Here is a 13301-nt window from a genome sequence, read left to right as displayed (position 1 = left end):
TTAGCTTCATGTATTTTAATGAGACTGAAAATACATGGGCAGTGTCTTGTCATTGTCATTGTGTTTTTCATCTTGTCATTGACTGCTTGATTCATGTGCCCTTGTGAAAGCTGGAGGGTGTGATCCCACCGTCCCAGCCAGATCCAGCACTGTAGGAAACCAGGATGGCTTTGTCAGCATGCTTATGGCATCTTGTCTGACTCCTGTCCTAGCCTTGGAGTTGGGCACTGATGATTTTATGGAAGAAAGTGGTTAACTTCTGGGGAGGCAAATCTGCCCATGAGAAATTTCTGTCAGGGGGTTTTGGCTGGAAGAAGTGCCCCATTGGAGCAGGTGAACTGGAGATCAAAGAATCACAGGATCAGTTGGGTTGGAAAAGACCTCTGATATTGAGTTCAAGCTTTGACCAATCAGCACCTGATCAGCTAGACCATGGAATTAAGTGCCATATCCAGGTGTTTCTTGAACACCTCCAGAGATGGTGACTCCAGCAGCTGCCTGGGCACTGCCATTACAGTGTTTAACATCCTTCCTGTGAAGGAATTCTTCCTGATGTCCAACCTGAACTTCCCCTAGCACACCTTGAGGCTATGTCTTCTTGTCTTGTTTTGTCTCCTTTCAAGTGGTTAGAGAGAGATAAGATCTCCCCTGAGCTTCTTTCTCCCCAGGCTGAACAACCCAAGCTCCTTCAGCCACTCCTCATAGAACTTACCCCTGGACCTTTTCTATCCCTCTATTCATATGACATCACAAGATGGTCAGTCAGGCCCTCCTTAGCAAGAGAAGCTTCCTTGGACAGTAAGTCTTTGCAGCTCAGTGAGTTACTGGAAGCAGCCTGCCTGGTTTATCTGTTTACTCCCTTCTGTTATGTGTATGAGAAGAGGATGTCTGTCTCTGCCCACCTGAAGAGTAGATGTATTGCTTGATAATTCCAGGAGTAGCAATGCCTTGACCAGTCCTTCTGTGTGACAAAAATCAGTGGCAGGAAAAGCACCCAGCAGTAATTAAAGTTGGCAACAACATCCACAGAAGGGTCTTTTCCTCCAGAATTGCCCCACTGATGCAGGCAAAGCTGGCAGCTGAGGCCAGGCTGCCATTTCTGGACCATACTGCTCCTGTCAAGAGGTGAGTGCTGGATTTTCAGGAATCAAAGATGGGAATTGCCACAGTTCTCCCTAGAGGATGCAGTCCTTATGGCTCACTTGCACCTAAAGAACAAATACCTCCTGCTGCTGAAGGAAGCATGGTGAATTCTTCCTTTTTCCAAGGCTGGAGGTCAGATGTAAGCAGAGGCCAGGGGTCAGTGACAGGGGCTGGAGCTGCCTGCCAGAGCCCCTGTGCTCCTGGTGGCCTGTCAGACTGCAGGAGTGAGTCAGGCTGGAGGAGGTAAAGCAGTGCTGGAACCAGCTGCCACCACAGCACTGACCCTGGCTATACACAGTAGTGCAGCACAGTCACATATGATCCAAACCTGCATTCCTCCAAGGCACTCACAGGACACCTCTTTCACTCTTTCTGGTGGACATGAGCACTCAGCAGATGCTTTGGCACAGAGCAGGGAACTAGTGCTCTGACTAGTTTACAATGCCTCCTTGCACTCTCCACGGCAAATCCTGTGCCATAAGTATTGTCAGGAAGTCACTAAGCCACTGTGTCTTTCTCCACTGTCCTCTGCCACCACTGCTACCTGTGGAAGAAAGCAGAATAAGCCACACAGATCTGTCCATTGGTTTTCACTAACCTGAAGCTGGGTTCTTGGAGGAGGCTGTACTCAGAGACATCCCACATCCTCTCTCAGAGAGGTGGGCTTACACCAGTGCCTGGAAGCAGGGTGAGTCTCCCCAGCTGTGCAGGGCCTTTGTGATGGCAACCTCTGCCCAGCACATTCATCAGGAGGCAGCCGGTGATAAGGCATCTGCTTTTATTCAGTTACAGACCATTTTTCTCTTTGGATCACCTCAACAGATACTAACCATGCCTACAGGCTCTGAGTGCAAGGAGGGCCAGCAGAGAAGCCACCTGCAGAGCCAGCCACATCCATCCCTGCAGCAGCAGCTGCCCATGGATCCCCAGCAGCATGGCCCCCTCTCCTAGACAATGCTGCTGATGGGAGCTTCCTCATCCCAGACCAAGCCCTGTTGGGCTACAGAGGTGCTGTGCCCTCCTGCTATGGTGAGAGGCTGGAGAGGACTCAGGGCTGTGCTGCCTGCATGTGCACAGGGCCTGTCCAGTCAGTGGCTGCTCGCCCCTGAGGAATGCAATCTTCCACTTACAGTGGAAAATTACAGGCGTGTTTAATATAGTTGCTCCAGCAGGCTAAGTCTTCTGGGATATGACCATGTGGGACTACAGGCCTGCCTAAATGGAAATCTGGGCTGGTATGGGTAAACATAACAATTCAGGAACAAATAGCTGCAGTGTATTTTTTTGGTAATCTTTATTTTTAGTTATCGTATTGACTTCAATATCAACACAGGATAGAATAAACATCTCAAAAATGTCCGGTGGCTGCTGCCTCAGCATCCACAGGAGCTGTCTCTCTGATAAGGCTGGAGGAGATCAGCTGTCTGTGGGCCTTCTGGGCTGATGTGTTGATTTTTTGATGACAGTGTTTCCAAAGCATGCTCTTACCCAGGGGTCACAGCTCCTTGCCTCTCTTTTCCCACAGCTCTGCACAGAAACTTCATGAATGCCTTGTGCTGCTTCAAGGGAAGGCAGTGATGCCTCATCAAGGCTCAAAGGCTGGGAAATACACTATATATGGGAAACTTGTAGGCATATTGAAAATGTTAGCATAGCCAAGAGGCCAGTGTGCTGCAGCAAGCATTAGGAGAGCCACTCTCTGTGTCCAGCTCATCTCCTCACTTTTCCATCACTCTTAGGGGTCCTCTGGAGCAAACATAATGCTGGATTGCTTGAAGATGTGATGTATCACTGGTGTGATGCACTCATGGGTACACTGATGCCCAGCCAAGTCCTGTAGCCCAGAAAAATGTCATCATGTCCAAGCTTTGCTGCAATGCCATATGCAGTTCTAGGTAACTTCAAGTGCTATCTGGACACTTGCTCAGCTGCAGAAGATATGTAAAAGAAGGTTTCCAGGCTGCTGAAAGGTCTAGGGGGATTGTGGGTGTGGATGAAGTGTGTATATGTGCATTCCCATGCTCACTTCTTCATTTCCCAGATGGTGCTTTCTCTGCTCATGTCTCTGAGCTCTCCCTGACCAGGCAGGTTGCTTATACTGGCTGCATTTCTTTCTTTGACCTCTTGTCTCAGACTTATACATAGAAATGAAATACAGTTATTTAGCACAGGACATGGCTTTTAAGCCATCTGGAAAGGAGGGCTGGCAAAAGGCCCTCAGATCTGTATGAAAATTGCTGAGAAGAATAAAGTTGCTTCCTAAAGCAAACATTGGTGAGAATTTCCCCAAACTAACTTGCTGGGTACATGGATATGCACTCCTTCTAGCAGGTGCAAAATGCAGCCCAGCTCCAGGCTCAGGATACAAGCCAAGGTACACAAACAGGTGAAAAAAGATCTAAACCAAACAACCATCCATCAGGCTGCATTAACCTGGAGGAAAGGGCATTACTCACTGCATCTCCTGCATTCACACACAATCTCCACCTGGATCAATAGGAGATATTTCTTACATTATTACCTTAAGATGTATATGTTTAAAAAACATGTTTGCTCTCTGTCTCTGCTGTTCACTGGAGCTTTCCTTGATTTGCATCAGGCACAACTCACATCTGGACCTCAAGCATTTGTGGGGTCAAATCTGCTGCATAATCTCTGCTTGAGCTTTATCTGAGTAACAGCTGTAGGAGATCAGAAAACATTATTTCAGATACACAAACAAGGAGAGATAACATGAGATGTTGGTGGCAGATGGTGGTCAGGACAGCATCTCTCAGTCCCCCCAGGGTTACCCAAGAGACCCAGGAGCACCCTGAGGGGTCATCATAGCTGCCCAGCTGCCCCACAGGGGCAGGTGAGGGGGCAAGAGGATGCACAGGCACTTGTGTAGCTTGAAGAGCATCAGCAAGGTGCTCTTGGCATAGAAGAAGGGAATTAAACTAATGCTGAAGGGAAGTTAAACAGAACAGAGGTCCAAACAGGGACACTGTCACCTGTGCAGCTGTGAGCACATACAGTGATAAGAGACCCCAGCCACAGGAGAAAAGGAAGCTTCAGCACTTGTCCCTTGCTGGGCATGGCTGCCTGGACCTGATCAGACTCTTTCCCTAGAGATCAACAAGAAGAGGCTTGAGCTGCAAAGCAGATCCTTGAAATGGCCCCCAGAGCTGCTGATGTGACTGGAACAGAGAGACCAATTTAAGGGAGTCTGAACCTGCTCATGGCAACTCATGCAGCCTCCAGTTGCTTAAGGGGGTCGAAAACACTCATGTGGAGCTGTATGTGCAAGTTAAAGGTGCCTAGAGTCACTCTGCAAAACAAGCAACTCCGTCTGTGCCATCAAACACCTCTGGCACATTTTGGGAGGGATGCTGCCCCTGGGCAGCCCCCAGGCCAGGGGTCAGGAGGGGATGGAGTGATGCAGGGCTGTACCAGGAGCCAAGCTGACAACTCTGCGGTACAGATTTTCACCTCCCAGTGCCAGGGGAAGTTCCAGAAAAATGTCATTTATTCACATGCCGGTACCTCCGCAGAAGCAGCACATCCTGCCCCGTGACTTGGCCCTGGCCGCAGCCAACATCTACAAAGGCAGGAGGGAAAAAACAACAACAAGAAAACAGAAGCCAAGTTATGCAGCAGAGGGGGAATACAAATATTTCCCTGCTGGCGGCGGGTGACCGGCAGAAACCCCGAAAGGCGCTGTGAATACAACGTGCCGAGCCCGGGCTCGGCGGGACCGGGGCGGACCGGTGCCGTGGGACGGGCCAGCACTCCCAGTCCTGCTCGGGGACATAAACAGGACACTCCACCTCGGGCTGATACCGATCAGCTGGACAAGGCAGGGAGGGAAGGGGCCGGGCTGTGCCCCGGTCACCGCTGCAATGACAATGCAGGATTGAAAATGACAAAATAAAAGCGATGTTGCGAAGAGCTTCCACACCGACGGAGGAGCCCATCCGTGGGATTTCCTTGCTCCGCTCCGAGCTGGTCACTATTTAACACATTCAAAGCGGTAACGACTGAATTCTTCTGAGCAAAAAGCGCTTATAACTGGATAATGGCCGCAGAGCATCAGTAGGTGGGTTGCCTAAAGCCTGAAGGAAACCATGAGATTTTTTTTTTCCACCCACAGCACTATTATGAAGCTGACAAGGTCCTGCTCTCTGCAATTCCCATTAATTTTGCTGCCTGACCTTCAAGATTTATGACAGCTTTGTCTGACATTCACGGGGCAGACAGGTATTGTTACATGCCGACGTAACCCAGGTAGCAGCCACGGGTTGTTCTCCACAAATGACTGCACTCCAGTCAGCTTTGGAAAACTCCCCGCTTTTGTACAGGGGAATACTAAATAAATGAGAATCACTTTAAATTCCAGTCTCCCTTTCCACCCTCAGGGAAACACAACACATGCCAGAGAACAGAAATCATTGCTTATCCTGTATTCAAACAATAGGCAAGCTTAAATCCTTAGAAATCTTTGAATACCCAGCAGATGATGACATATGCTGAGGCCATAGCATACCTGTCATTTAAACCCTCTGTGACTTGAAAAAATCAAATGCACTGCAGTTATACTAGCCAGGGGCAAAGGAGGAGTGACCAGCTGGCATCCTCATTCTTTTCCTTCCAGGACTCTGTTTTCTAGAGTCTTTTTTTATCCTCTATGTAATATCCAAAATAGAGAGAAATCAAAAAGAACTAAAATAGCAACAGTACAAGAAAAAACACCATCAGGAGTTCCTGTTCACAAGACTATCCTGGCATTCATCTGGGGCTGTTGACATATTTAATAGTCATCCAGTCTCTGCCAGCTGGATGCCAGCTCCAAACTCGAACCCACAACTGTGATAACTTCTTGCTTCATGTTACAATTCATGCAGTGTTATTTTTCCTGCGGTGTGTTAGCAGCTCAGCTTATTCTGAGGAACAGCTTATCTGAAGGCATCCTGAAAAATAGACCTACATGAGTAATCTTCAAGTTTCCCTCACCTGGGGAAGCAAGGATTTTGCTTCCATGTTATGTTAAGCAGGGTTTTTTCTGAGTGAATTGTAGGAAAGAAAGTCTATTACTTGGCTAGTGAAGGAATATGAGTTTTACCATCATTTTAGTAGAATTTCTGTAATGTTATGAATGTTACTTCATTAAATTGATGAAACATTTTAATTTTAATTATCTGTAGTCCGTGGAGATACATGAGTTCCAAGTTCCCCCTCTCAAACTGGTGCAGAATTGCACTCTGTGAGTGGATGCTGGTGCTGGGTTATACTAAGTGCTGTCCAAAGAAGTTTTCTCCCAAAAGAAAGCAGTGTCTGTGAGCAATCTGGTGTAGTGGAAAGTGTCTCTGCTTGTAGCAACTAAATGATCTTTAAGGCTCCTTCTTACCCCAAACCATTGTGTGATCCTATTTTGCAGCACACATGAAAGCTGTCACAAAATGCAAAGTGTGGCTTTGGAGCCCACCAAAGGCCACTTCTTGTATGCTTGGGGCAGGGGGGATCCCTGAGAGCCAGTAAGGGTCACATTTTGCAAAACAGAGGTTCCACAGACCTCACTCTCTGCAGCCAAGTGGGTTTATCCTAATGACTCACAAGCTGCTAAGTACCACTTCCACTGCAATTCTCTCCCTGCCACTCACTGAATAAACACCATTTAATAACAAGACATGAAGATTACTGACTCATCCTTTCTCTTACTGTTAAGGAAATGGTCAATTTGTCAATTATATTAAGCATCACAAAGCTCAAAAAAAAAAAAAAAAAAAAAAAGAGATTCCTGTTAAGTGATCCACTGTTTTGCCCTTTATAAACAGAGAAACAACCCTGAGGTATCAGTTCCCAACCAACACAACATTTACAACACAACAATTAGATAATGGTTTTGTTGCTGCTCAAGGCCACAGTTATGGTGCTTTCTACTGCAAACCCACTTGAGCTGTGGGATTTGGCCAATGAATCTGACCTTTTCTTGTCAATTGAATACAAGTTATTTTCGAGAAAGCTGGTGCCTCCACATGCTTTTTTCTCTTAATGCAGACATACATTCGTGATAACTTTATTAAGCAGAGAGGGAAATAATAACAGTGACCTATTATAGCATTCACTGGGAAGGATGTTTTTTTTAATGGAAATGGTACACAATAAAATCCATTTTGACTTTGTATTACAATGTGTGATGGGAGAATGAACAAACAGAGATAACTACTGTTCTGAGCAAACAGATACAAAATAACACTGCTAATAAAAAATTTCCTTGACGTGTCCTCCTTCACATTCACAGCCTTGGAGCCATCCAGTATCTTTAGTTGCTGATACATGGCCCGCCGTGCTCGGTGTGACAGTGAATCCCAGATCCCTGTGCTGTGCCTGTCCCTCCAGCCCTCACTGCCCTGGGAAGCCCTTCCTGGCACTGCCTTCTGTCACATCCTTCACACAGGAGCAGCACAGGGGGCCCTTAGGGCTGCCTTTCTCCCACCTTCACGGCAGTTCAGCACACATTTCAGGGCACCCTTGCATGGGCAGCAGCTGTGCTGGGGGAACATCCCTGCAGGCAGCTGGGGCTGCTGCTGCCATGGTTCTTGGGTGCTGAGGGTGAGCACAGGGAGCTTCTCCAAACAAGTGGCTGCACAAAACAGAAACAGGAAATTAGAATGATTGACAATAATGTCCAAATGCAACTGAGATGGTTACTGCAGGCAGAAATGTCCCTGCTATGCATGGGCACTCTGAGCTTCTCAGAAAAGATCATCTAAAAATATCCTTTTACAAAGAGAAATGGCAAACATTAGTTGGTGGCAAGGAAGAATCTGTACAAAGGCATCAAATATGGCGAAAAAAACTGGAAGTGAGCAAAAAAGACAAGCACTCAAAATAATTATAACCACCTCAAATAACCTAGCAGGAGCTGGTAGTCAAGGGCTTGAAAAAGCAGAATGTCTGTAAGTCTTGTTTTCTTTTCCAATACAAATCATCCAGGCACATTACAAAACACGGAAAGCTTGCAGTTCATATTTAGCAAGCACTTTCATTGGCAGGTATGGGATGCATGCTGGGGAATCTCTGAGCAGCAGTCTCAGAAACTTGCCTCTTGGTTTAGCACGTGTCACTCCTTGATGAGGACCTTCTCTCACCTCTTCCCTCAGACCATCAGGGACACAAGTCTGACCTGACAGCACTCTAAACCTCATCTCCCCAAAGGCAGAGGTGTTTTTGCCCCACCATCACCTGAGCCCGCTGGGGCCAGGGGCTGGCTCCTGGCACAGCCAGCCGGGCGCCAGCTGGAGCAATGTCCTCCTTGGGAACAGCTCCTGGCTGGCACCGCGCCGGCTCTGCTCCGGGCACACAGGGCACAGCTCAGCCCCTCGGCTTGATTGCTGCACCCAAGGGCTGCAGGGCAAATTGCACCACACTACCTGGCGCTCTGCGGGAGGCGTGGATGTGCAGCCATGGGCCTGCAATTTACATTTAAAGAATTAATAAAAATTCCAGGCTAGAGAACTTCTGTGGAGTTTATAACCTTGACATTTTTTTATCACCCCCTGCCTTGTTTCTTTTCCCCTTTTTACCCATACAAATTAGTATTTGAAAGTATGCAATTAGCAAGCTGCTCCTGCAGCTATGCAGTTCTCCTGCCACCCAGTTTCCCAATGGGGGAAATCAACAATAAAGAACAAAGAAAAGAATTTGCTGCCTCATATTAATGACCGCTGTTTGAGGACAGCATTTGTATTTTAAATGAATAGCTCGCTGAGGACAAAAAGGTCAGAACTGCATTTTATGGTAGCGATAGAATAGCAGGAGGACAGAAGAAAGGGGAAAGCTGCGGGCAGACAGGCGGAACAACACGCTCTGCTTGCTGGAGAGGCTGGGATCAGCGCCCGGCCACGCCGAGCCACGCGCTCGGGAGTCAGAGTATGGGCACGGTCCTGCCAGCTGGGGAGGACAGAGAGGAGAGCACACAGCCCCAGCCAGCTCAGTGAGGTCTGAGGTACACAGCATGGCTCAGGCATACAGCTCAGCCAGTGATCCCCCCCAAATCCTTCCCTTCTGCAAAACCATATGGAGCCATCTCCTTGCAAATTGAATTTTTTTCATGAGCTCTGAGGCCCTGGTTGTACGCTGTACCTCGAGATGCTGCCAACATCCAGCAAGACCCTGCCAACACCCAACAAGAAAACCTGTGCCTTTGTTTCAGTGCTACCTGGGAATGTGCCCTTTGGAAGTTAAATCTAAATTGAGAAACCCAAATTAAGCCTGAAATTGATTCAAGTACACTGCAGAACTCCAGCCCTTATCCATAGGTATTGGTCAGCACCTCCTTAAGAACTGAGCCTGCTGGCTCTGTGAGGCTTCAGGAAAAGTTGAGCCAGTATAGGACTATTTTAACTTATAATATACAATCAGAATTAAATAGTCACAACACAACTGATGACAAAGCCAGGCAGAAAGGGAGCACAGAGGTACCCAGGGAGATACAGGTGGACACTCCACTGGGGTATTAGCTGAGCAGACAACTTACAGCCAACTTCTGCAAAGTTGTTGAGAGCAATAAGGAACTTCTCCAAGCACAATGGCTTGTGCCATAAACCTTTCTTGGTGTGAAGCAGCCCACGGTCCCACTGGGCCACAGGGACTGACTGGATTCCTTCAGGCTGTGTCTGGGGTGTATGGCTCCCTGCCAGAGCCCTGGGTGAGAGGTGCCACACTTGGCACCCACAGGACACCCGCCCTTCCTTTGCCCAGGAACATCCCCAGCCTCCTGGGCAGCCTCTCTGCTGCTTTGAACTGTGCACTGTGACTGTGCAGCTCTAGCAATGAGCTAACAGTGAAATCATACTGGTACACAGTCAGAGAGAAGGCAAAATCTGGTGCCCTGCCCCTACTATCCCTTACTTCCAGAGGTTTTATTCCTGCTGCTCTACAGTGCCCTCTTCTCCTCCTTGGGGTCATTCCTGTTGCTGCCATCACCTCCTGCTCACTGCACATCCCCTGGCTGCTTTGGCAGGAGCCCACAGTGACCAGTCTGGTCCTGGAGTGTTTGCACCCATTTAGGGCCATCCTCAAAGGAAAGATGGACCTCTTGCCTCAGCCTCATGGCAGTTCTGACTCCAGAGCAAAGCTTTTGAGGAAAAAGTAGAGTATGTTAAACCTGAGTGACTGCTGAGCTCTCCTATAGACTACAATAGGACAGTGAATAACTTTTCATTAAGTGCATGTTTCTGGCAGTGCAACAAGCCCTTACCTGCAATTGTGTGTGAAGCACAAATGGCCTAAAGGCATCACACCTGAAGAAAAATTCCAAGCTTTTCAACAATGCATTAACATTTTTAGCATACATTCAAAATGTTTAGTGCAGTAGGAAAAACATATGTTCTGGTCTCTGGTGCCTTGGTAGGCCTTGAGAGACAAGAAGGAAGGCTGCAGCTTTCCAGCAGTGACTTCCTGGCATGCATCCTTCTTTTAAATGTTTTAAATATATCTGAGAGAAATCAGAAAATGAGCTGGAAAGCAATGATAGCTGCCCAAAGAAATGCACTTTTTGAACCAGAGTGGTTAGGAATGTGTTCATGGAAAGAGTGACTGTAAATCTGTGAGCCAGATAAAACTGATCCTCTATCACCCTGACTCCCCTACCCCTGATTCTCCTACAGCAGCTCAGAGATGCCTGAGAATCACTCTTGGCCTTTCTCTGGGCATTTTGGCTATGAAAAGAAACAGCTAAAAAGGTATCTCTTTAAATAGGTGTTCCCATGGTGCAGGTTAGCCCATGTGTTGACTAGACCTCACAAAAAAACCCACTCCAGACAAGGAGGAGTGGGAAAAGGTGTTACTTCAGGAATCATCACTCAGTAGGGTTGACAGGCTGTAAATTGAGTATTTTTTTGTCTGTTCTGGAGCTGGAGAGAAGGAGGTGCTGATGTTGGACAGGATGCAGAAGCAGCAAAGGCTTCAGTGATTTGTCCTCCCACAATGGCACCCAAGGCACTGCACGGAGTCCTGGCTCAAGAATCCATAGGGACAGTGGCCAAGCATGACTGGGGCATGTTGCTCTGGACTCTGCATGGCACCAAATGCACCTGCAAGAACAGCTAAGAGGTTGTCACAGCTGCTGCAGGATTTGCTGAAGGATCCCAGGTGCTGGGAGGGGTGGGTGAGAGCTGGCTGTGACCCTAGGGCAGGGTTCCCACAGCACTTCCAGCTGCTCAGCACCCCAAGAGCAGGTGGCACCCTGACATCACTCCTCCCCCAGTTCTGCCACAGGCTTCTGGAGGCAAAGAAGATATTTTGGCCTTGACTTTTAATTCCTCTTTTCTTTAAAACCCAGCTTGTTTCTGGCTTACAGGTATCAACAGGAGAAAGGTGCATGGATACAGGAAAATAACTTCAGAGATGCATCGTACAAAGATGATTTATGTTTTTACCATGTTTCAGTGCTTGTATCAACCTACAGCCCAAAAGTTTGCCTGGAAATATTCTGCATAAACTGTGCCAAAGTTCAGCAAAACAAATTTGCCTGGCATGAGCAAGAGACTCGGAGCAGGAATTCTTGAAAAATGCTAATAATGTCTCAACTATTTTCACTTAGCTGGGAAATCATTCTGCTTGAAATAGAACAGGCAGGAAGATGAAGAGAATTTTTATAGCAGTCCCTGAGCCACAGTACACGAGCAAATTTTGTTCTCATTGGGATGGCTTAGAAAACACTTTCAGCCCTTTTGTGCAGGTGAGTTTTCCATTTAGTGGAAGGAAAAATATCAGTAGTACTAGTCTCTGTCTGCTCTGACAACCTCTGTACTTCCACAGAGATGGAGACACAGAATTTGCATCCATTTTCCTTTACATTGCATTAATGTGAATGAAACACATTTGCAGTATGTAAATGGAGGACTTAGCACAGCAACTCTGTTTGAATGAATAAGTCTTTTAAGCTCCTCTGCCCTTTCTGCCCCACGGCTGCATAGATAAATAAAGAAAAGGCCTTATTATATTTGTGGTGGCTAAATTTAAAGGTCTATGCTAAACAAAGTAAACTAAGCCTTCACACTTGCTCCCTATCACTTGCTTGCTGCTCTTTAAATCCCTTTGCTTAGGTTTTGTTAACTTGGTGGGAGAACACTATTCTGGGAGAGTGCTAAAGCTGGAGGTGCAGTTGTGTGCTGACAATGGTGGGGTCTTTGCCAGATATGAAGCCCAAAGGCACACAGCTGATGTGCTGCATCCCCCATGTTCATATAAATAGAGAGCGCTTTAGCCACATGCTTTTTATACTTACTGAGATGCTGTTAAAAGGGAGAGAGAATCTCTGACAAATTTTCAGACTTGAAAGCTCATCTGGTCTGAACAGGTCAGTTGGGATATAATTGTCTGGAGGTAATCTGGAAGGGGATGAACCAGCCACCCCTTGCTAATTATGCATCCATCCATTCATACAAGCATGCATCCATCCAGGTGACAGCTGACATGTTTTTGGAAACAAAAAAAGAAAGGAGAAGTGAGGAAAGACTAGTCCACCCCAACACTGCATCCCACATACTGCAAAGCACAATTTCGTCCCTCACATGTGCCTCCATTCCTCTCAAGATATCATCCCAGCCAACTGGAACGTTGTACTGTGTACCCCCACTTTTCCCAGAGCCCTTCCAAACTCCTGCAGCCACACCAGAACTTTCCTTCTCTCTAGATGTGCCCACTCCTCCTCCTTCAGGTGCTGACCATCACTCACCCTTCCCTCTTTAGTGCCCCCAGTCTCTCTCCCAGTTCTGCTCCCCAGGTGTTTGGGGAACATGGCTGCTGTCCCCCCATTGCCTTGTTGTCCCATAGCACTGTTCATGCCACACCTGGTCCATCCTTTGGTGGTCTCACAGATCCTGTGTGAGTGGGTGAAATCCCAGGGTGTGGCACCATGCATCTTCCAGGCAGTTCCACAGTACCATGGTCCTACATAAGTTTCTAAGGAATGCAGAACTGGAGCTGGGATGCTGAACGTCCCAAATTGCTAACACTTAAAGACATGAGAGACCTTTCCTATAACCTGCCCTGACCTCTCCACCACAGCCTTACTCCTTTGTGCTATGACAGTCCTCTCCTCAGGAGAGCATGTTGCTTTCTTTTGGGAGAAATTGCAGGGTCTGTACCTCCAACCCTGTGCCTTCAGTCAC

General features: G+C 47.4%; 1 long non-coding RNA gene across 1 annotated transcript; it reads right to left on the bottom strand.

The window, feature by feature from the left end:
* Nucleotides 1-7645: 7645 nt before the first annotated feature.
* On the bottom strand, nt 7646-13084 carry LOC306801801. The gene is made up of 3 exons (XR_013774188.1): nt 12981-13084; nt 12416-12598; nt 7646-7765 (listed from the first exon to the last, which is right to left on the bottom strand). It is a non-coding gene; the product is annotated as an uncharacterized lncRNA (long non-coding RNA).
* Nucleotides 13085-13301: the final 217 nt, after the last annotated feature.

Source organism: Erithacus rubecula, assembly GCF_903797595.1.
Source record: "Erithacus rubecula genome assembly, chromosome: 4".
Taxonomy (NCBI): domain Eukaryota; kingdom Metazoa; phylum Chordata; class Aves; order Passeriformes; family Muscicapidae; genus Erithacus; species Erithacus rubecula.
The sequence above is the reverse complement of the archived record's forward strand: the minus strand, read 5'-3'. Positions and strand labels throughout refer to the sequence as shown.